Source organism: Ambystoma mexicanum, chromosome 3p (assembly GCF_040938575.1).
Source record: "Ambystoma mexicanum isolate Mex_15411 chromosome 3p, UKY_AmexF1_1, whole genome shotgun sequence".
Lineage (NCBI taxonomy): Eukaryota > Metazoa > Chordata > Amphibia > Caudata > Ambystomatidae > Ambystoma > Ambystoma mexicanum.
In genome coordinates, this window is record NC_090925.1 from 1,172,490,934 (window position 1) to 1,172,516,574 (window position 25,641).

Genomic DNA, 25,641 nt, shown 5'->3' on the forward strand with positions numbered 1-25,641 from the left:
ATTTTTCTTTCTACACCGGGACGCCTGCGGCATCCCGTTGTAGGAAGGAAAAACCTTTTCCAAGATGGCCACCATGGAAAGGAAAGGCGGGGCTCCCTAAAGGGACCGTCTTTACTTTCCATGGCAGCTTCCAGAAGGCGAAGAGAGAACCCTATGACCATATTACCATGAGCACATTTTTTTACCCCTTTCAAACATATCCCACTTTCGAATAACTTTACCACATAGCCGGTCCCAGGTGGACATGGCCACTTTAACACCAATTTTCGGCCCTCGTGGTCATGGCCATTAGCCAGATTGTCCAGGTCATGACCTTACGCCACAACTTGGACAATCTGGCCACTGCCCATGGCCACAGGCTATACCTCAGTCACCAAAGATACATCACTATTTTTCGTACCTACATTATAACACTTGTCGAAAAATAAAACACGGACACATTTGCAAAACCATGCTTTAAGGTCCTTGCCAATGCTCCTTACACGGGTTTGGTGGAAATCCGCCCATGTTTTATTTTTTCAAAAGTGTCAAAATGTATGTACATACATAGTCATATCACTTAGCCCTCACTTGACAAAATCCATTCAGACTTTCCAAAAACATTCAAGGTTGGGTCTATAATCTTTCTGAAAACTTTTGCCCACATTCGTCAAATGGCAACAAAGATATAAGCCATCTAAAAAAGTTGAGACCGCACTCTAATTTAGCCCCCCCTTGACAAAATCCCATCAAACTTTACAAAAACATTTATATGTAGATCTAAAATCTTTTTGGAAACTTTTTCGTAGATTTGTCAAATGCCACCACAATTATAAGCCTTTACAATTGTTTGGGACCCCCCCTCTAATTTTGCCCCATCTTGACAGAATCCTACCAAACTTTGCAAAAACATTCAAGTCTAGATTTCAGATGGTTTTGCAAACTGTTGTGCAGATTTGTTAAATGGCTCCACATGTATAAGCCTTTACAATATTTTGGAACCCCCCATCTAATTTTGTTCCCTCTTGAAAAAACAGCTCCACACTTTCCAGAACCATTCAGAATGAGGTCTAGAATACGATTCCAATATTTCATGCAGTTTCATTGAGTGGTGCCAAAGTTATAAGCCATCCAGAAACTGCTTTTCACCAACCCTGTAATGCAGAAATAGGCATAGATGTTCCCGAACATCTGAAGTGTTCGTGAACACCACAGGACTTTACCCGAACATCTGGACTGTTTGCCGACTTCGGGGATGGTAAGGGCAATTTTTTGGCTTCTTACGACCATATCCCATCCCATCCTCATCACCCCTCACCTCCCCAGAGATTGCTTAATAAGGTTGACAAGTGCAATGTTGTGTTTTTTAATATGTTTTTACCGCGATATTCCAGGACACAGGCACCTGTCCGCCAATCCAACATGGCTGGCGTTTCCAAAAATCTGATGCACTTCACGCTTTTCACCATCCAATCAGTGGGCACGTCCGATGTCTGCGGACATCACATCACCCTCTAGGCCAATCGCAGGCCCACCGCGGACCATACAGGGAAGTGAGTCTACGGACCGAACCCAGATATCACTAATTTTGTTTTACCTATTTTTGGCCAGTTTTAAAGAAAACTACTAGACGGATTGACACCAAATTTACAAACGCACTCTTTAGGGACCAAGCTACCAGCCCTGCCACAAATTCGGTGAAAATCCATCCAGTGGTTTGGGCTGTAGAACTGAGGAAACATTTTTTTCCATTGCGTCTATGGGAAAAACCACACATTTTGGGACCCCTCTATAACTTCCCCCCCCTTGATGAAACCTCACCAAACTTGCCAGGAAAATTCAGATAGGGCCATATACTTCAAAGTTTGGTAAGGATTCGTCCAGGGGCAGCAAAGTTATAAGCCGCCCAAAAAGTACTCTTCCTATGGATTGAGCAACTTAACCATAACTACAGGGCCGCTACCGCAGGCCCTGTAATAATTGAAAATATGAACAAAATCCATCCAGTGGTTTGGGCTGTAGACGTGAGCAAAAATTTGTTTCCATTGCATCTATGGGAAGAACCACACATTTTGGACCCCATCTATAACTTTACCCCCCTTGACGAAACCTCACCAAACTTCGCAGGATCAATTTGACGGAGCCATATACCGCCATACGACGGAGCCGCAGCACTGTAGTTATGGTTAAGTTGCTCAATCCATAGGAAGAGTACTTTTTGGTCAGTTTATAATCTCGCCCCCCCTGGACTAATCCTCACAACACTTTGCAGAAAAAGTATGTGGCTCCGTCAGATCGATCGTGCGAAGTTTGGTGAGGTTTCGTCAAGGGGGGTAAAGTTATAGATGGGGTCCCAAAATGTGTGGTTCTTCCCATAGACGCAATGGAAAAAAAGTTTGCTCACGTCTACAGCCCAAACCACTGGATAGATTTTCTTCATATTTTTAAATTTGCAGCAGGAGCGGCAGCTTGGTCCCGAAAGCGTGCTTTTGAAAATTTGGTGTAAATCCATCCAGTGGTTTGGGCTGTAGGGGTGAGCACCATTTTTTTCCTTTGTGATATCTGGGTTCGGTCCTCTGACCTACTTCCCTGTTCGGTCCATGGACGGACCTCTGATTGGCTCAGACAGTGATGTGAGGTCCGCGGACATCCGACACTCCCAATGATTGGATGGTGAAAAGCGTGAGGTGCATCAGATTTTTGGAAACACCCACCATGTTGGATCTGCGGAGAGGCACAGCTGGTCGTGGACAGCGTGGTGGGGAAAAAGTCTTGAAAACACATTTTTGGTCATTTGGTGGGGGAAAGAGAAGCTGGGAAGGGTGGGTGAGTGGAACAAAGATGATATGAGACTGTTTTTGCAGGTTGAAAAAGGCCAGGCAGGTGTTGTAGCTGTTCGTGGACAGCGCCGGGGACAGACGGCTTGGAAAAATCATTTGGGGTCATTTGATAGCTGGAAGTGAATGTAGAAATGGTAAGAAAGAGGAATGAAGGCAATGTGGAGCTGTTTTTATAGGTGAAAAAGAGGTTTGGAAATACAGCTGAGTCCGCAGTCTATTTTGATGTCTGCGGACATCCCTTCGATTGCAGGAGGGTCAGGGTGAGTTTTATTAGGTGACAGTGTATGGTACATACTTGTTATAAAGTTAATTGTGCGTTGGTCAGTGGCCAGATTCTTGGGGCTATGGCCGCGGCACAACCACCACAGTAGTAACATGTATATAGTAATTGTAGGTAATGTAGTGGCAGTACAAAGGGCTTGTAATATGAAGGAATTATGTAATTGAACTGGATGTAATTGGACACATGGGAAAGTAGGTACAATGATAAGTGGCTGCAGATTGCAATACACCAAAAGTTTATGTGCCACAGTGTTAGTCAACATTGAAATAACAGACAAAGGAATTTGTATTGCCAATGTGCACTATGTACATGTGCCTGTGGCCTTTGCACATTTACATCTTACTGTGGAGGGCAACTAGGGGCGCGTGCATGAATGCAGAAATGGATATGATTCCAGGAATAGATGTACAAAGAAGCTAGTAAGACTGTACGCCACTGTTCGTGTGTCTACCCTTTTACATGAGAAGTGTACTTGTATTTGGTTACTATTATGCATTAAGGTTTCAAGAATTATGGCCGACAAAGTGTGATGCTTTTGTGGTTGGTTTAAGGATGAAAGTCAATACCCTTGCATTGTCCACAAAGCTGTCTGAGGTGTGGGAACACAGTGGGAACACTGCAGATCTTTTTGAAAAACTACTTTTCTTCACAATATGTTACACTCACCTGGTCTCTACGGTGGTGTTGGTGCACGGTCGCAGCCCTCCCAGGGATGAAACTCCTCTTGTTTGTTCCTCCCTCTGCATCTGTGTAGGGAACTGCAGTGTTGAGCAGTGTGGTTCCTCCGTGAATATAAGGGAGAGTCGTATGAGTATGCAGCCTGTGGTCCCTGACCCCTTCTCAAGACCTCTTCTCCCTGGATGTGACTTCCCAGGGGTTGCAGTACTCTTGAGGCTCACCTGCTGAATAATGATGATAAACTCTCCTTCCTGCTGCTTCTGGCAGGGGCGCTTGTTGAAGGGAACCAAATTCCTTCACTGGTCCCTTGTCGTGGAAGTCCAGGCCAGCTGCGACTAGTCCATTTCTCTTGTAGGTAAGTGTTTCCCTTGTTTCCACTTGCCCGCTTGTCTTCCGGCTGTTGTAATTGTATTTGTAAAGTTCGTTCTCTGTCCTTTGTATGTAATGTCTCTTTTCTCTGCTCTCTCCCCTTGCAGGTGGTGTAGCGGTGCCGGCGGTGGCTGCGGTAGAAGTGCAGTCGGCGGTATGGATGAGCGGGGCTGAGATGGTCCGACAGCTGCTAAGTAGCCTTTAATGGTGCCTTAGGGTGCATATGGGTTTTAAATGCAGCGCGACCTTGGGTTGGGTGTTTTCGGGAGTTCTAACCTTGTCTTGTCTTCTTTTCTTATTTCAGATCTTCGGCTTCGTGGGAAAGAGAGCGTAGGTGCCGGGGCGTTGATTCGGGATCTGCCAAATAGATGGAGCGTTGCCGTGAGATGCAAGCCAGGGTCCAGGTAAGGATGCTGTTGTTGCAGGATCACGAGGTAAGTAGCTGTTCCAGGCGGCGGTGAGCATCACGTTGCACGGAGGTGCAAAATAACGCAAAGTGTTTGCTTGAGGGTTCGGTGGATTTATATAGTCTTGTTCCCGGCCACGCCCAGTAGCTCTGGCCTGCCTGCTGCCACGCCATGTCACACCCGATGAGTCAGCACCTGAAGACCAGGCCTAGGGAGACACGCCCAATGAGTCAGCACATGGGGATGTTCTCTGGAATAAAGGATTCCAGCACCTGGAAAGTTCTTGTAAAATAAAAGCACTCCAGCACTGAAGTAAAATTAAAGCACTCCTGCACTGAAATAAAGTGTGCACTGAAGTAAAATAAAAGCACTCCTGCACTGAAATAAAGTGTTCCTGCTCACATCTCTATATAAGCCTGGCGCCAAAGGCGCCAGGACTGAGTCCAGCCAGGGCCCCTGTGTTTATGAGTCCCAAAGGGACATAAGTGAGTCAACTGACCCATTGCCCCCGTCACTAGATGGTGTGTTTTGTTTTGTTCTGGGGCCCGTGGCCATGACAGAATACCTTAGATCTTGTCACAGCAAGTCTCTGCTGGGTAAATATTTATCATAGCAGAAAGCAGGGCCCAGATTATCTTTGATATGTAGGGAATTCCATGCCTGTGTGGACCGTGCCTGAGGTTATTTTTTAAAGAAAACGTAAATGTATTGGGAACAGGTGCATTGATAGCGGTAAAATGGAAGTAAATATTGTGCTATGTGGTTAACATCTATTTTTTTGTTTTTTTTCATTACACTGATTGTCAATTATATTGTCATTTTTGTGGCATGTGTTTCTGAAAACGAAACTGACTCGGGCACGGTGTGAGCGGCACATGGAGGGTCTCATTGTTATGTGTCCTTCAATACACTGCACTAGGAATTTCAAGAAGTAAATGTGTCAAAAATTCCACAAAGAAGATGGAGTCTATGAGATTATTTGTTTTAGTGCTATTTTTTCACTGTGTAAGGTGGTTCCTAAAGGAAGGTGTTTTTGTTCTTTTTTAATTCATTTATTTTTTTCTATGAGTGGTTACAAAGCACGGTGGGGAGGAAAATGAGAGAAGAGGCACTGACCACAAATGTGGAGCGACAGGTGAGCAGGGTAAGATGTTGCACGTGTGTAACATCCAAGGTAGGGGGCAGTGTTTTTCATGCTCCTTGATAAGAGCTTCAAAAGCACTTCAGAATTGCTTGCCCCTGCAGAGTGGTGTGTTTCAGTATATACAGAGGACTGTTGTCTTCGAAAGAAATGGATCAACAGCCTCTTTTATTGCTTGCAAGTTAGCAGGTGGGATTTTGTGTCCCACAGAAGTAGGCTGTGTGGTTACAGTACTGGTTGAGGAAGATGAGGTGGTGGAAGACAGCCTACTACTACTGCTTGCTAAGAAAGCAAAAGCCTTTCTGAGAGCATTGCAGTGGTTGGATTGGGTGTGGCGGCGTATGGAGCGGGTCCCGTAGGTGACTGTCCAGGTTGTCCACGACTCAGTACAAGGTTGCACTCAGTGCATTTCACTTTGGTAGCTTTAGCCTTTGGTATATTCCCAACAGTGGTAAAGAACTGCCACACCCATGATTATCTCTTGGTGCTAGAGGTAGGCATTTCCTCTACCTCACTTTCTTGGTCCTCTTTATTGTCTTTGGAATTACTGCGCTTTTTTTGTTTTGTAGGTCCTCCAGCTGGCAGTGGTGGTGGTGGCTATTGGGGAGGAGGGATGGCAATAGCTGATGCCATTTTAAGATAAATAGCAGTTTCGCTAATATTCTTCAAAGTATGTGCTGTGTGCTGGATTGTTAATGGATAATTCTATTCTATTCTATTTAATTTTTATAAAGCGGCAACTCGCCCATGGGCCTCAGAGCGCTGAATAGGTAAGAATAGGTAAGAATAGGTGTATGAGCTATGCAAGGGTACATTTTGAGCTTCAGAGTTCCTAGATCAGCTTAAAATGCAGTTCTGAACTGTCCGCAAAGCATGGACCCGATCGCGAAGTGCGGACATGTTCGCGGACACACCACTGTTTGAAAAGTCTGTGATGACATCAGATGTTTGCGGTCGTCAGTGGAAAAAGTTGCAAAAAGTGTATAGAAGTGTTAATAATGATGCTATATAGTGGGAAATAGGAGACTTTTAAGGTGAAACTTTGTAAATTGTAGAAAAATGTTGCTATATTGGGCTGCGTATGATGTTAGTAAGTTGTAGGAAATTAGCATGTACTGGTAAAAACCCATGAAATTCACTGAAAAAACTTTGTTAAAGGGACGTTATGGCTAAGTTGCACTAATAAAAACCTATGAAATTCAATGAAAAAACGTTGTTAAACAGAAGTTATGGTTACAAGTGAAACCGAAAAACCTCAGAAATTAGCTAGTTATAAGCTAAGCAACCATAACTCACACCACCACAGTGCACTGTAATACCCAGGACATTAAAGATGATATCACAAATGTCATTGATGACATCACAGATGAAATCACATATCTGGGCCACTTGTTTTTGTTCACTGACATGTCTAGGCCGGGTTGTTTTGTTCACGGACAGTCACAATATTACAAATCAAACCAAGGAACTAGTCCTTCACCTAGCAGCACAGAAACTGCGCCGGGAAGCATTGGTCCACAGCTATATTGACAAATTGTATGATGATAGTATGGCAACCCCTGTTTACAGCCCGAGGGCCATAGCCACCAGAGAGAAAGTTCCTATAGCCAAACTGTCGTTAGTTAGTGACTCTCCTACACACACCTCCCCCGACAACTGCTGTGCTAACCATGAAACGATCATCCCCTCAACAAGTGAAACTGCTCAAGGCAGAGAACTAGGGATCAAAGATAAGCTGATGGTGCCCCCAGTAATTAAGATTACACATAACCAAGAGGAAAGCAAAAAATCTGTGTTCCTTTGTGACAAATCCTCGGAAGACAATAATCACAATGAGGATATAAGACCGCACCTTTGGAATAAGTATAGCAACAATGCTATGAAAAACTCTTCTTCTACTAAGATCAGAAACCCACTTACAAATCTCCAGTCTATAAAAACATCCTTGTTGAACACACGTTCACTACCCAAACATGCCATAGACATACATGATTATATCATAGGCAACAAGATTGATATCATGTGTGTAACTGAAAAATGACTGCACGAGTCAAATGGCCCAAAAAATGATCTTTATCTAGTTATTCATACCTGGTTTTGCGAACATATCTCAGCCTGTAAGTGACCTTACCAAAGGCTATCCTGCACCACAGAAGAAAAGTCTGGCATTGAAAGCCAACTATAAAACACTTTATCACCCCAAGGAGATGTTTGGGCAGTGTTGGACCACTGAAGGTGATAGATAATTTGCTCTTTCAAAGAAAACACTCCAGTTATGGCCTATGCCAACCCACAGCTGCCCTATATTCTACACATAGTCGTGACGGATTGGGTGCCATACTATACCAAGAAAATTAGGGAACTACCAGACTTGTTGCTTTTGCTAGTCGACGACTCAGTCCATCAGTTACCCGACACAAAAGCTGGAATTTCTGTCTCTTAAATGGGTAGTGACCGAAAAACTCCATGACTATCTTTACGGAGCGCATTACAAAATGTGGAACGATAATAACCTGCTTACTTACATTCTGAAATCAGCAAAACTAGATGCCACATCTCATCGCTGGCTGCACTATCAGCATACAATTTCCAGTTGAAATATTGTCCAGGAATAAACAACATTGATGCAGATGCACTCTTGCGAAGGCCACACTATAATGAGGGAGAAGAAGCAGAATACTGACAGTCTATTCCTGTGGTTGCAGTGAGAGCCCTGTGTGAATGAAGCATCCAGATCTTCAGACCAAAATTGCCTGATAGACTGTCTTGGGGGGCCTGCTGAAGGAGTTCCTTCTGGTTCCTGTGATGTTGCAAGTTTAATCGCACCTCAGCTACCACAATTTTGAAGACATGAGTTACCCCAAACCCAGCAAACTGTCTCCACCATAAGAGAAGCTCTCAAGATGAAAGAGAATGGGGCAGAAGGGGCACCAAACTTAAACACTCTTACTGGCCAGTGTGAACATCAAAGAATGGAAGACACTAGTGATAAAAGGTGGTGTTTTGTTCAAGTAAAGTCAGTCTCTAGACTGGGTTGTTCATCACCTGGTGCTCACTCACCAATTTTGTCAGGTGGCACTTCAAGCGCTCCATGATCAACATGGGCATCTGAGGAGTGAACACACTTCCGATTTAACAACAAATGATTATACTGGCCCCGTTTCGGCCCAGATGTGGACAATTATTGCAGAACATGTGCCCGATGCATCACCAGGAAGTCGCCCATTCTTCTGTGCGCAGCACATCAACACCTGCAGAGCTCTGGACCAATGGATTTAGCCTGTGTTGAATTTCTGAGCATAGAACTAGACAGCAGCGGGATTCAGAACATATTAGTTGTAACAGATCACTTCACCAAATATGCACAAGCATATCCCACCAAAGACCAGAAAGCCACGACCAAAGCCAAGGTACTATGGGAAAAAGTTTTCATAAATTATGGCTGGCCTTCTCGACTCCATTCTGATCAGGGGCCCAATTTTGAATCCAAATTAATCAAGGAATGTCTGCAACTGATAGACAGGAACCTCCCCATATCACCCTCAAGGAGATGCACAATCTGAGAGATGTAATCACACACTTCTGAGCTGGGTACCCTTACGGCCCATGAAAAATCTGGGTGTTGCCAAATTGGTACATGCATATAATTGCGACGGCACCACCGGTTTCACTCCTTATCAACTCATGCTCAGGAGTGATGCCAGATTACCCATAGACCTGCGCTTTGGGTATCATCCGATGAGACGGAAGTGACAAATTACAGCAAATATGTCAGAGAACTACAGGAGCAACTAAACCAAGCCCACCAGTTAGCCCACGCAGCTGCCGAAAACAATGCCTTTGGAAACAAAAGAAGATATGATGCCAAAGTGAGGTTCCAAAGCCTACAACCTGGAGATCGTGTTCTCATCAGAAGTTTGGGAAGAAGAGGGCGTGATAAATTGGGGGATGGCTGGTGGTCTAAGCCATACCTCCTTGATCATCAGTTACCTGGATTGCCTGTATTCAGGTTGAGAGAGGAGACTAAACCCCAATCGTGAGGATACTTCACAGAAATTCCCTCCTAGCCCTAGGGGACAATGTAGAGATGAATCCAGACATTACCAAAGTTTCTCTTTCCCCCAGAAAGATGGTTACCACAAGTTGATCAGAGGGGTCTTGCAATAAGAACATCTCTCAAATGACCAAGTCGAGTACCGTACCACACTCTATATCCCTAGGCTGTCTCGGGAGGATAGCCTTGGGGCAACGTGCTCACCTTGGAAGCAAGATGACACGGAGCAACACAGGTTTTATCCCCGGGTCTGCACTTAGAAACCTCTGGGTATTAAGCGTGTTATAAATAACCTATCATATCATATCACATCCATCCCATAGAACTGAGAAAAATGGTCAAACACAGAATCAGGAGTTGGTCAATAGTCCCATAGGCATTTAGCCAGGCCAAGAAGAAGAGAAGGAAGGTCAAAAAGATTTAGAGAACCTTAATATAGCATACTGGAAGGAAAGCAGCCCAGAAACTCTTAATACCGCCAATCCTATAATATACCCTGAGATTAGAGAAGAGGGATGCTCTGATGCTGACAATGAACCTGTCCCTCTTAGTTGTGAGGACCCAATACCAAGCCCTGAAAAGGTCATGAGGGGCAAACCTTGAGACCAAATTGTAAGTGTGGATATTGGATTAGAATCCCCCATGGAACGCAAACTTAAACCTAGGAAATCACATTGGGAGATCAGTGCAGTTAGGATGTTGAGTTATGATGTTCCTGCAGAACATTGTGAAATCAACAGAGGGGTCCTTCCTGTGTGAATTTCTCTTTGTGGCACATCCACACTCACACACCGGCTCTTATTATTCTGCTATGGTGGGGTATGACGTTATTGCGGATTTATGCTATTTGTCTTTTACCCCCAAGAACACAGACGTAATTTGAAAACCTTAAGGGCAAGGTCGTTCACTCCTTTTAAGGGTCCCAACACTCATCAGTGCTTAATTTGGATTTTGGATTTTGGCTGGAAACACCAGTCCGGGAGCCAGTGCCGCGTTAGCATTTCTATTTCAAAATCATATTGGTCTGTCTCCCAACGCGTCTGTGTGTGGGTCCTCTTGCCGAGTCTGACTTGCTTTTTCGGTTTTTTCAGTTTCTTTTTTTTAATTGTGTGCCCATGGATGCCAGCCAGGGCCCAAGCGCAGACTCAGTGAGTCTGAGACACACCTTGGCTGGTGTGCACGGGCAGGCAGGCAGGAGCACCAGCAGGAGTAGTCATGTCATCAGAGGCCCAGGCGGTGCTGGCAGCACCATCCTTTGCCACCACCAGGCTCCACCACAGCCATCCTACAGTAGGATTTTTACTCATGGGCCAGTGGTGGAGAGGCTGCAACGAAAGCGGTGAAAAGTGACTCCCTTGTGTAGCCTGCCTGGGTGGGTTTACTGCACCACCAGAACTCGAACAGACAACCTTCATCTGGTAAGTAGCCCAACCGGGCCTATGCTCCTACTACACCTTTTCTGCAATGCTATCACCGAAAGGCCTGGCCACTGTCAGTTCTTAGATGGCGTGTGCGATTGCAGAATGGTGGTACAATGTGTGCATTTGTTCATAGTGCTGTGCAAAGTTGCCTTCATGACAAGGGTATTTTAAATAATGCAACGTGTCAACGGAACCCCAGAGAATTTGTTTTATTCAAATCACCATTTACAATATTTAATGCTGCAGTGTGCAAACATTTTCTAGTATGGAGATTATTTGCAAATCTTTGGTATGCACATTTAGTGTAAAATGTCAATAATGTGCAAATTGTAAAAAAAAGAACAGCAGTATGAATGTTTTGCAATCTACTTCAAACGCACAAGCTCCAATATATGGGTCCATTTTGAAAAGAGCCACAGAATGCACAGTGCTCAATGGGCGAGTCTTAAAATATGATCTTGCCACTGCCACTGAAATTGAGTTCAACACATCGAGCCAGTGATATAAAGTACTTGGTTGCAAAATACGTTTGACAAAAGTTATACTTTTTATACAATTTACATATACTGTATCAAAGTGCTGTATCAGTGACAGCACATAAGAAGCCAGTACAATACGTGCTAAAAGGCACAATTTGCCAATAATTTTACCCCCAAATATCCGAAATTTAAAACGTATAAGAAGATAATTTGTGAGGGGCTCCGAAATTTCGACTGCCTACGGGCCTCCACAGGGTTTAATCCAGCACTGGGTCTGCCCCTGGCCGGCCCGTCCGGCTTGTATGTTACTTTTCTCCCTCCTGGGCAGCATCTGAAGGAGATTGGCATAAGGGCTGTTGGAGATGTCGGTGCAGAGGGTGGATGAGACGAGAAGAGAGAGGGAGGGAGTAAATACTATCTGGGTCCTGTCTATCCTACAGGCCCAGGCCCATCCTGCATGGGCAATCTCCTGTCTGGGGATCAGTGGCAGATGCATGAAGTGAGGTGAGTTTGGGCGAAATGGCTGTCAGTCGATAGCTGGTTTGCTGTGAACTCAGCACTAACTACATCGAAGGCTAATGCGGCATAGGATCCTATCTCCGTCTAATTTAATTCAGCAGAGAGGTATGAGAGGTAGTGGGGACATCTGTTGTAAACCATCTTGTCAGTTTCAATCAGAGGTAATGGCGGAACTATAGAGAATAGATGCTCTCTTAAGAGTCCTCTCCGAATAGAAATACAGCTATTCATAGTATGTTATGGTTTTGCGAGCATGCGTATCTCATTATGAATAATTGTTAGGAAAGATTCCGATTTTATGTTCCCTCCAGTTGTGTACCCGCCAACTTTTTGCTGCTGTTTAACGCCATAGTCTGACTTTACCAGAGGAGCACAGCCTTCAGCTGCACTCCACTGGGCTTTTCGCTCACTTTGTTATGGGGAAACAGACATGCCCTTAAAGACAGTCAGTACTGGGAGACTTTATTTCCCTTAGTCCTTGTCAATGTTGCAATTTTTCTGCAACATGTTGTAAGTGCACAATGTACCTTACAGTATAGTGCACTTGTGTCTTCCTGTCATTTCTAAAGGCCCTGGATACTCTCAAAGGATTTTTTACGAGAAGTGCAGATGTGCCTTGGACAGGGCGGTGGCATCTTATCTTTTCATGTATGTTTAACCCTTTCCTGCCAGGTAAACCCCGGTTACCATGTTTGGCACAAATAGGTGGACTATGCCACGCGGTTCTTTGTCCTGTCCTTTGGCCATCTTGCCCCTTCACATTCCCCAGGTTGAGCTGACCTGGGTCAGTCCTTATTTGGGCATGCATTCTCCCACGTAAAGCCAAGCTTTCGTGGGCTTCTGCATGCCTTCTGTGTGTGCTTCCAGTATGTGGTTTGGACTGTCTGGTTCCAATAGACATCCTGGGTGCCAGAGAGTCTGATGTGTTGTGAATGCCTGGGACCACCGTGGTCCATGATTGGTCCACGTGTGGTGTGCCTGTATGTGAGCAGATCTCCAAATGGGTCCTCTATGTTTTGGCGTGAAGGAGATTCTGGATAAGAGAAGGATCCAAACACCCATACCATGTTGATCTCTTGAGTTCTCACTGAACGAAGGATAGGATCCAAGTATCCTGAAACTAAGAAGCTGAGTTGAGGAACCACTGGTGACCCGCTGCAAGGTTTGGCACCCTGAGCCAGCTGTTGCCCCGCTGGACTCCTCTGCATCTGATCAAACTAGAAGGTCTGCAAAGACGCTTTGACCCATTGGAATAGTGGGACCAACTATTCTAGGCACCTTCATCAAACCCTGCAAGTAAGCCTTCTCAGAAGTGTCCCTGGGCCAACCAGTGGGCTGACCAGCTTGCGCAGGACCTTTGCTCTGATACTCCTGCAGTTTCGAGGAGGACCTTGAAACTTGGAACATCGCAAGCTCTGTATTCACGGCACTCTCACACCGACTTTTGTACACTTGGCATTCACGGTTAACGTGACGCCCAGCTGTGGTGACGAACTTTGAAGATGCATTGAAGCTGTGCGCTTCTGTGCCCTGAAGCCTGCTACAGTGAAACTGGCCTGATCCACCCACCAGGAGTGGAGAAATCACCACTCTCCTGTTTGGGAATCAACTCTGCAACTTCATCGCTGAAAGCAACGGAGCTGCAGAATTGCCACATTTGAAGCTGCATCCGAAGTGGACTTGACTGCCAAAGTTTGGTCCAGAGTGTGGCAGGGGTTGTGAGTAATTGCAACCCTTACCGGTGGCCCCTAGTGCATCCATCCATTTTTATGCCACTTTAGGCCACTTGGTCTTGTATATATGTATTTTAGTAGGATTGTGTTGGTTTAAAAGTGTTACTGTTAATAACTATTGTGTTGAAACTCAAAGGCCTTCAATAGTTGTAATTGTAGTTTTAATATGTACACCTGACTTGTGAAAATATATTTAGTTTAGTATCCTGTAAGGCATGCATATTTGCCTAATCACACTCGCATAACGCTACACACCTATTGCCACAATATCGGTGGCCATGTTGCCATTTTGGTTTATTCGCCATCTTGGATGCAGTGTTCAGTTCAGCTCCTTGCTCATTTTGCCTTTCTCACTATGAACGCGGTAGAAGACCGCAGCATGAACTTTCTGTTATTTACGAGGCAGGAATGCACATTCTGATGAGCGTGTTGTTTGTCTTACACTGTAGAACCTTGAAGCTTTTGCAGGAGCATAGCCAATCTGTAAGTAGGTGCCCGGCAGTCTCAACCATGTTTTTCCTGCTGAACCATTAATTGTAATAATGTGCCTCTGAACCATGATCCTCTAGTGAAAATCCTATTCCCAAGCTTTAGGGCAGACTGACTATAGGCTCTAGGAGCAACATAGATAAGCTGTACAGTAAATGTTACCTTGTACCAGGGAACACAATATGCCCCCACGCATGGCTTTGTCCCACTCCCATATCATCTATGTGGAAAGGTCACATACCCTATGGACCCTATCACATGAGGGGGCTCGACAAGTGTATCGTATGTTATTCCTGAATGTATATATCTCTGGCTATTCGGGGCTCTCTCCTACCACAGTGTCTGTACGCATGCATCGTGGGGCGCTGAGAACCCAGTCCAGACTGTAATAAACACTGTTCTTTGACCTTGTGACTGGCTATTTCCATTTCTTTGTAGTAAGCCTCATTTTGTGGTCTTTCGGATGGTGCCCGAACATGGACCCTCCCGTTGATGTTCCATTCGTATTGGACGAAGATGAGGCTGACGGATCGAGATCAGTGAGTAAAAGGGGCCCCTGCACAAGAGACGTGTTTCCTCGCAGACTGCTACGCCTGATCTCCGGCCGATTGCAGTGCCTAGAGGACATTGCAGCGATGGTTCCAGAATCGAGGCTTGTTTTGCCTGTTTGGAGGAATTGCCAGCCACAACGATTGTCCGTTGGACTTGATCGCAAATCAGGTGAGTTTGTTTCAGGAAAGAAAACGCCCTGATGAATTGATTTGTAGTAGTATTTACACGTAAATATTTTGGCCGGTAAGACTGTGATTTTAAGTATGCCTGGTAAGTTGTTGTCGTGGTTTGCAATGTTTTGTTGCAGAGGAAGACAATCTAGTAATTTGAAACATAGTCAACCCGCACCACCCGGCGGCGTATGATATGTATGTATCGTATGGCCTAGGCGCTCTTGTATTCAATGATATTTGCTATTGACGAACCAGAGATGCTCCAGACCTTCAGTGGCCAGTGCTGGGAAGTTTTGAGTTGGCGAGAATATATTTGAAATCTCTATTATTGCGTAAGAAAGCTAGACCAGCTGCATTTGATGCTATTAGGGATTGGAAGAAAGAAGCAAATAAACATCTCAAGAGAAGAGAGAAGCATGCACCTAGACATATGACGAATGCGGAAAAGGATTTAGTACATGACCTGCAGAAACAGAGCGAGGTCATTAGGAATATGGATAGAGCTTTTCAATTAGATGTGCAGAAAATAAACCCATCGCAAGATTTACACGTATCAGATGAGTTGTTGAATAAGTTGCTGAATGAGCGGAGATCTGATTCAGGAGCCGATTCCACTGAACGACCTCCTTATGTGTCTCGCCCTCCATCAGCACCCAGTTCAATTGTGACAGCTGCTGCTATACCAACCGCACCAACAGCAACAGCGACATTTCCTCCACTGCCGAGCGCGCATGATTTGTTTTTACTTTCTTTGCTGGCTGCCCCCACTTCCACTCCCCTTCCAGTACATAATGTGCTTGACAGTGAATCGAGAATAGTGACACGTAGTATAATATATGCAGAGAGAAAGAGGGACTGCGTGAATGGGCTGAGACGTACATGGAGGGGGGTGATGAACCAGCTGCTGTAAGTGCAATGTCAGACCACGGGGTATTCCTGAGCAGAAGGTATTGATAGAGCCAATTGCAGTGTACCTTGCTGAAGTATGGAGTGATTTGACTGGTTCAGCTATTCCACAGGAATTGCAGGATTTACATTTTATGTCTCATTCAAGAGATACTGCAACGAAGATACGCAAACATGTCACAAAATTGTTTGTATATAAGAGAGAACTTGATTGTTTACATAAAGATGAATTGAATAGGGATAAGCAACACACATCGTACGTACAGAAACGATTTTTGCCTCCATTGAAACCTGTTAGTGAAAAATTGTGCATTTGTACAAGTGACACACTTAGATGGATTTCAGATGTCTCTATTTCTCCTATTGAAGTGCATGATACCTTTGGTCAGTATAGACCGACTATGCAGCGGAAGGTGTCACAAGTAATGATTGAGTATTTACAAGATGAATGCATGAAGAGAAACTTGCAATGTCCCGCGGATATGATGGTGATTTTATAAAAGACCATTTTCACACGACACCACGTTAACCTCTTTGGCGCTCGATTTGGCCCTATTTCTTAACAAACATTCAGAACTCCCTACTGTACAATTGCCTATGAGAGAGGTTCCTTTGAAAACTGGAGTACTTTTACAGAAATGAGCACAGGGATCGAGGTGCGTGAACACCCAACCAAAGAGTCAGTTCGCAACACAAATGGGAGCACAAATGGGTCCCGTGCACATGAACCAATGTGCGTATTGTAAACATGAAGGCCTTTGGAGGGCATAGTGTCCGCCCCTCCAACAGGGAACTAATAAACCCATACGGTACGATCGGTAGGCGATCAAGGGGTCGTCCTTGTATTGGGGGTCCTGGTCGATACCAATTTACACAGAATCAGCAGAACCAACTGCAAGACACATATGTGGGTAGCCTGGGAGGAGGACAGCCACAGAATGCGAGTAGTGGGAATGTTTTTGATAATCATACTCACGCTTATTTTACTGAAGATATCACATCGGACGATGTATTGTTTTGCTAGGACAGCCCAAAGCAAGTTCTGGAGCCAATACCTATTCCCGAAGATCAGAAAGGGCCCTATGTTGAAATGAAGGTGGGGAACAGGGACCATATCTTTCTAGTAGATACCAGAGCACAGAAATGTTCCGACCATATGCGGGTTCCAGATATTCCACTGTCAGGGCAGAGCAATGTTTCCGTAGGGTTCTCCGGTACGCCATTAGACAGTCAAGTCTTCCGGCTGGTACCAATTGCATTGGGACCGTTTATTGATTCGTGTCCATTCTTGTTGACAACGAATTGCGACGAGAACTTGTTGGGATTGAATCTGTTGGAGAAATTGAAAGCTTTGATTTATTGTTCTCCAGATAGAATGTATCTGACAATCTCTCCCCAACAAAATTCCACTTTGCAATTCCTGTCTATGCCTTTGCCGAGTGAGTTGAGTAGAGTACCCACACATTTATGGGCGGTGAATGATAATGATGTCGGGGTCCTGAAAGTTGAACTGGTGTTGGAATTGAAATAATATTATGCCTCCTATCGCAGTAATTTAATGTGTATTGGCCTACGCCAAGTTGTCTAAAATATCATGTAAATAGACTCCGCGGCAAGGTCTTGACCTTAACGAAAAGTAATGTAAATCGCCATCTTGGATTTAGCCGCCATTTTAGGTTCTCTTGTAATGTGGAAGTCACCCTGAACATCAAAATGGAGGCTGAATAACATTCTGAGTGAGATTCTGGCCTTTGTGACCTCCGCACACACGAATAATTAATATGCCTGCAGGCCACTTGTCGGGGTCTCAAACTGAGACCTTGTCCTATCACTGACCTATGTGTAAATGAACAACTGTATCAGCGGAACTGATCAAAATGCATACATTATAGGATTGACCTGGCAAGGAACCCTAGGCCTGATCCCAAGAATGGTTAACCCGCGAGGGGGTTGGCCAAGGGCTGGATAAAGGACATAAAAGCCCAAGTATTCCAATGTACGGTCTTACTAATGCATCGAACCCTCGTTGAAGTTCGTTACGTTACTCTGAGAGCCGAATAGCTATCCGTTTGTCAATTGACTTTGGTAACTGTTGTAGCTTTTAAATAAAGCACTTGTATGTCCTTTGTAACCTGTGTTGGTGTGTTTCTTTTGGGCTTCCCAGCCTCATATACATTTTTATGTTTTCACAGTTGACGCCCGAAATAGGGACCCTCAAGATTGATGCCGGATCATTGAAGGTTGAGGCAGACTATCGAACCGGGATCGGACGGTGTGATTTTGCGGGCCCGACCGAACGAGACGCGATACCTCGGCAGCGCTGCACGATCCGATCCTTGGACGATAGTCATGTGGTCTGACACGGCGTCTTGACGAGGGTCCATTTTTGAGGCAGGCAGATTTGTCGAAACCACCAAACACAAGGTAAAATTCGTTAGGTAAATTCTTTGATAAACCGTACGGTCCTCCTTAGGTTTGGTCAGGTGCAGTCGTGACCCGGCTCTTAATTTAACCCTAACAATTTGAATTTGGCGTATTGTATCTGCAGACACAATTATTGACCAGGTAACACCAATTTTTTGTGAAATGCCTGGGAAATTGTCTAGCTGCTTTAGGGCTCTGTTCCGCAGCGATCGACAATCTTTGGAATTTAGCCGCCCGGCACCACAGGAGGGGTCGCCGGCATGTACTATGTACTGTAAGTATGGCATTGGAAGTATAGTATTTAATGATATTTGGCACAGACAGACCAGACATGCCTCCGAATTTCAGTGGCCAATCAATGGCAGTTTTGAGATCTCCCGTATTGAAAACCTAGAATCGGTCTTGCTAAAAAAGAAGGCTAGACCTGCAGCCTTTGATGTTTTACAGAATTGGAAAAAAGAAGCGTTACAACAGCTTAAAAGTAGGGATAAACATGCACGCCATCATAAAACAAATGCTGAAAAAGCGTTGTTATATGATAAAGAAAAACATTCAGAATCAGTTAAAAATATGGATAGGGCTTTTTCACTTGGAATCCAGAAAATTTACCCCTCTAAAGATTTCCATGTTTCTGAAGAATTTATTGAAAAATTGTTAAACGAACGCAGGCCTGGTGCCTCTGCGCCACCTCCGTATGATCCTTTCTTGGGCGCTCTGCCCATTCCTGCTGTTGTTCCTGCTGTTATTCCTGTTCCCCCTGTGCAACCTATTGTTCCTATTCCTCTAGTCGTTGTCCCTCCACCTATCGCACCGCCCCTTCCTTCTGCGCCGATAGTTGCACCTTTATTAAATTTACCTGCACCTCCGCTCCATAGTGGTCCCGTATTGACTGAAGTTGATCAAGGTGCAGGATCAAAGATCGTCACTCGTAATACTGTTTCTGCAGATAAGAAACAGGAATTGTTTGCATGGGCTAAGCACTGTATGGAGAAAGGTGATCAAGCTGATGTTTTTTCCACATTATCTAATTTGAACAGTTTTCCCGAGAAAAATGTTTTTATCGAAGGTTTGGGGACTCATTTATGTGTGATGTGGGGTAGATTATAAAATTCGGATCTTCCACAAGGGGTGAGAGATCTAAATGCTTTGGCACTTTCGAGGGACACAGAGTAGAAAGTATATGGTCATGTTGGAAGATTGTTTGAGTATAGGAAGGACTTTGAAAAGTCACGAGATGAGGATGACGAAGACGATAGTATGTATGTACAGAAACGGTTCCTTCCGTGTCATAGATCGGCACCTGAGGAAGTACGAATTTGTACCAAAAATGCGATTCGATGGATCTCGGATTCATCGATTCCGCCAGATGAAGTGTATGACACGTATAGTCAGTATACAGTACAAATGCAAAGAAAGGTAATTCAGGTAATGGTACAGTACCTGCAAGAAGAATGTGTAAGAAAGAAGGTTAGTTGCCCCATAGAATTGTTGGGGATTTGTAAAAGGGCTTTTTTGCCCGACACTTCTTCGGCTGCCTTAGTGCTCGACCTGGCTCTGTTGCTTAGTAAGCAGCCGGAGGTACCTATATCTCAGTTGCCTATGAGAGAGGTTCCTCCGACCTTTGTCCCAAAGGTTGAGATTCCCGCCAACTCTGGGACTGGTGCACCCGCTGTGGATATCCCTGCACATTATGTATCGCAATTCGTTCACGTCCCGTTTTCACGACAGGAAGTGAACACTATTAGACAATCAGTTCCCGATATCAGGAAAAACCCGACGGGGTTTTACAAAGAGATAGAGTCCGTCTTGCAGTCCTCTGTGTTCACCTTAAGTGATATTGACTTGCTATTCCCTTTACTCCTACCCGTAGATGTATGGAAGCAGGTTCGGACAATAGACGATGTGCCAGGGTTGGGAGATACGTGGGCTAATATGATTAGGATTGATGGGGAAAGACCAGCAGGTGAGAAACCACCTCAGGTAATACTTACTTTGCCTGATAGAATTGTCGCAAAATTAAAAACTATAATTCCAGAGAAAAGAATCATTTGGGACAAGCTTACGGCCTGTGTTCAAGGGAAAACTGAAGGCGCCACCAAATTCTTTAACAGATTCGAGCAGGTATTTTCTGACTTCAGTGGGCAGGATTTGGGTACAGAGTCTGGGAAAAGGTTGTTTGTGGACAAATCTGTAGGTGGATTGTTGCCCGACATCCAGTCACAGATTATGTCCTCTGAGAGCGCTTGGCAGGCAAAATCTCAATCTGAGGTTTTGCACATGGCTCAGTATTATGAGAACCGTGTTAATAATGAGAAGGAGAAAATAGAAAAGAGGAAAGGAGATTTGAAAACCAAATTATTATCACAACAAATTGTTAGAAACCCCAGAGGAGACACAACACAGACCACAGGTCAGTATGTCCCAAAAGGAAATGCTCCTTTGGGTTCTGTGAATATTAATCAACGTGCTTATTGCCGCCAGGAAGGTCATTGGCGAGCACAGTGCCCCGTCCTTCGACAAAGGTCAAACAGTGCGTTTGGGAGTATGGGTAGACGACCTAGGGGCCGCCCTGGAGCAGGGGGCCCTGATAGTGGTCAGTTTTTGCAAGATCCTCAGCAACCTTTTTCACGGGAAAATCAGACCTCGAGTGTGGACTCGAGGAACATATTTGATCACCCTTCTGCTGCCTACCTTTCTGAAGAGCTTCCTTCCGACGATACTCTATTTCATTAGGACTGCCCGAAGCAGGGTTTGGAACCTTCACCTATTCCCGTTAATCAGAGAGGCCGCTACGTTGAGTTATTTGTGGGGAATAGGAAACACCAGTTTTTGATAGACACTGGAGCACAGAAGTGCTCCATTGATCATTCTATGGTTCCAAACATTCCACTGTCAGGGCAAACAAATGTTTCCGTAGGGTTTTCTGGTATACCAATTGTCTGTCCGGTTTCTTCACCGGTGTCTGTTTCTTTGGGTCCCTTTACGGACCATTGCCCTTTTCTTCTGACTTCAAACTGTGGAGAGAATTTGCTGGGGTTGAATTTGTTAAAGAAATTGAATGCAGTAATTCATTGTTCCTCTGATGGAGTACGGCTGACGGTTTCACCACTGCAACTTCCTAATTCTCAGTTTCTGATTCGACCTTTACCTCCTGAGTTTAGCATTGTCCCGGAATGTTTATGGGCGGTTGACGACAATGATGTCGGGGTACTACAGATTGAGCCCGTTAAAATAGTTTTGAAACATGGAGTTAAACTACCACGCATTCCACAGTATAAAATATCAGTTGAGGGCGAGCGTGCTTTAAAATGCATTGTCTCCGATTTTGTGCATCCTGGGGTGATCGAGGAGATTACAGGTAGTTTGTGTAACAGTCCGATCTTGCCTGTATATAAGAAAGGCGACAATGCAATCCCATACCGGTTCATAATTGATCTTCGTGCTATTAACAGAGTTGTCGCCCCACAATTCCCAATCGTGCCTGATGTAACGACGATATTGACAATGATCTCTGCTACGGCTACGCACTTCAGCATTGTGGATCTAAAAAATGCTTTCTTTAGCATTCCTATACATAAGGAAAGTAGATATTTGTTTGCGTTCACCTTGGGGGGACGCTCATTTACATTTACTAGGGCACCTCAAGGGTATACTGAAAGTCCAAGCATTTATAGTAGAGCTTTGAAAGAGCAGCTCGACACCCTTGAATTGCCACCTACTTGTATGCTGCTTCAATATGTTGATGATTTGCTTTTGGCTGCAGACTCTGAAAGTGCTTGTAAAGAAGGCACTGTACTGTTGCTTGTTCATCTAGCTAAAAATGGTCATAAAGCTCTGCTCAGAAAATTTCAATATTGTTGTCAGGAGGTCGCCTATTTAGGCTACCTCCTGTCAAAGGAGGGGAGAAGATTGACACCTGAAAGAATAAAACACATTTCTGGAATGTCCGTTCCAAATACACAGAAGGAAGTCAGAGCCTTAATAGGTATGGCTTCTTACTGTAGGCTGTGGATCCCGAACTTTTCGCTAGTGATAAAACCGATGTTGGCTTTGACGAAGAAGGGCATTTCTCTGCCACTGCCAGGGGAATCGGAACATCAACGATCATTTGAGCTTCTCAAAACCGCGTTATGCTCTGCACCGGTTCTGGGTACTCCAAATTATGACAAGGCCTTTGTGTTGTTTGTGCATGAATGTGATGGATGTGCTTTGGCTGTGTTAACACAGGAACACAGAGGGAAGAATAGGCCATGCGGCTACTACTCCTCCGCCCTTGATCCTGTCGCATGCGCTTTGCCAAGATGTTTGCGAGCTGTCGCTGCTGCTGCCGCGTCTGTAAAACAGAGTGAGGGAATGGTCCTAGGCCATGATTTGATTTTGATGGTACCTCACTCTGTAGATAACTTATTGAACAAAACCCAAACGCAACCCCTCACCTCTGCACGGTTAACAATTTATGAATTAATTCTGTTTGCCCCTCACATTCAAATTAAGAGGTGTTGTGTTCTTAATCCGGCTGAACTCTTACCTTTCACGCAAAACACTGTTTGCGGTGACGAAGAATTACATGACTCTCTTTATACCACTGAACAAAAAACGAAGGGAAGGATAGATCTTATAGATACTCCTTTGGACAATGCAGAAGGGGAGCTGTTTTGTGATGGCTCCTGCTTCAAACTTTCAGATGGTACATCTACAGCTGCTTACGCAGTTACTACATTGAGTAAAGTTGTTGAAACTAAGAGAATTTCGCATAACTCCGTGCAGGCCGCAGAGATTATAGCATCCTGACCTCACATGGGACCAAGATTCAGCATGGCCCCTTGATAGTGCAATTGCTCTTGGCACTCTCGCTCCCTAGGCAGTTAGCGATCATGAAACGTGCAGCACATCGTAAGGTCATAGATGATGTGGGAAAAGGGAACGCCTTTGCAGACCTGATAGCCAGGCAAACGGCCACAGACCTTAGCACAGACATGTATGCGCTAAGAGAAACAAAAGATGCCTATGTAATGGATGAAGGTATTGGGTCTGTGCGGGATATTCAAACTGATGCTACAGTAGAAGAATCTAAAAGGTGGGCCGAAGGAATGGGGAAACTAGATGATGATGGGTGTTGGGTGGATACATCTGAAGGAAAATGGTTGCTCCCTGATTCATATGTACTGGCAATGGTTACGATGGCACACGGTCCTACTCATGTGTGTGCTCAGCAGATCACGAAAATGTTAGAACAAGTTTGGGTGAATAACAAGATTCCGGAGACTGCAAAACGTCATGTTCGGAACTGCATGATCTGCTTACAGCACAATGTGGGTAAGGGGACAGTGACTCCAAGGGGAAGCTTTGGGCCCCCTTCTGTTCCCTTCGAGGTCATTCACTTTGATTTTATTGAGATGGAACGGTGTAACAATCTGAAATATGTTCTTGTAATTATTTGTGCCTTCAGTAAATGGGTCGAGGCTTTCCCTGTTAAAGATGCTACTGCCATGACCACTGCAAAGATTATGGTAAAAGAATTCTTTCCTCGATTTGGGCTCCCAAGGGTAATTTGGTCGGACAATGGTCCTCATTTTGTTGCAGCAGTAATTTTGCAGATATGCACAGCATTACATATTGAGAAACGATTTCACTCAGCTAGACATCCTCAAAGTGCTGGGTTGATGGAAAGACATAATGGTATCTTAAAGAATAAGCTTGCAAAAACATGTGTCGATACCAAACTGAAATGGCCAGATGCCTTACCTATTGTATTATTGGCTATGCGTACCACACCTCAAACTAAGACTGGGCTTTCTCCATTTGAGGTAGTGATGGGGAGACCTGCTAACATTTGGGGTCTCCCAAAACCTAAAACCCTGAGAGAGGTGGAAAATGTATTTCTTGTAGACTACTGTAACCAGTTAACTAAAAACGTGTATTTCATTTATCACCAGGTGTATTCAGCTTTACCTGTACGGTTCACGGGCCCAGGACACGATATACAGCCTGGAAGTTGGGTCCTAGTGAAGGCCTACGAAAGGTCTTCCTGTCTCGCTCCTCGTTGGAAGGGACCCTACCAGGTTCTGTTGGTCACCCGGACAGCAGTGCGGGTGGCTGGGAAGAAACACTGGATCCACGCGACGCATGTCAAGAAACTTCCTCACCCGACGCCACACGTTACAGAAGAAGCAGATCCCCTCGCTGATGCTACAGTCCCTGATCTTGGAGTAGCAAACAGCGCTGTGAGTGCGTCGGAGAATTTCTCTGAGCCCGTGGAGCTTGGGGAACAGTCCATTTCGTCTCCGCACTCTTTTGAAAAATCACTTCCGGAAAACATTGTTTCGAGTTCTGCGACTTCCGTCGCCTCTGATACGTCGCTTCCCTCAGGAAGTGACGACGCCTTGTTTTCGGATCAAACAATCTTGGGTACCACCAGGTACAACCTTCGACGAAGAAAATAGAACTATGGCACAGGTTTTTCCGTGCATTTGGGAAAGAGAAGTGATTGAAAGTTTTCTTTTGTATAAGAAAGTTTCTGTTGAACAACAGGAAGAAAAGGGATTCTGCTGGCTAGGATTGGGAAGGACTAAGAAATCACGCGACCGTAGCGTCGCCAGCAACGAACATTGGGGTCGTCGACTGAGGAACTACAATGCCTGCCACCTCCACTGCTGCTCCCCGCACTGGACTTGTGAATAAGGGGGTGACCAACTTGGACAATGAACAATGTGCCTGGGCCCCCGAAAACGTATTGCTGTGTTTTGATAATGATATTTGTTATTTTTGCAATTACTGCTGTAGGACTTTGGTACTTTGAAGAAATCTATCCTCTAAAACCTCTACTACTGACCGAGGTTGTACCAACTGCTTTGACTCCCTCTGTACACCTTCACACTCTGTCCCCTAGAGACTCCCAACATAGACAAAAGTATCATAATAACACTCTAATGATAGTAATGAATGCAACGCATGCCATTTTTAATAAGAGTAATTGTTGGATTTGCACTCATTTACCGCAACATGGGAACAAGGGGATAGGATGGTATATTCACCCTTTACCTTTAACGACTGCTTGCTATGCCTCTCTTAGAGCACTATTCTTTGGTCGTTGGAATGATAGCATCTCAGGGAACTTTGATGGAACTAATTTGAATGATTTCGAGAAACGTGAATTAACTCCCCTGGGATGCTCGCTTTTTGCAAATAGAAGTA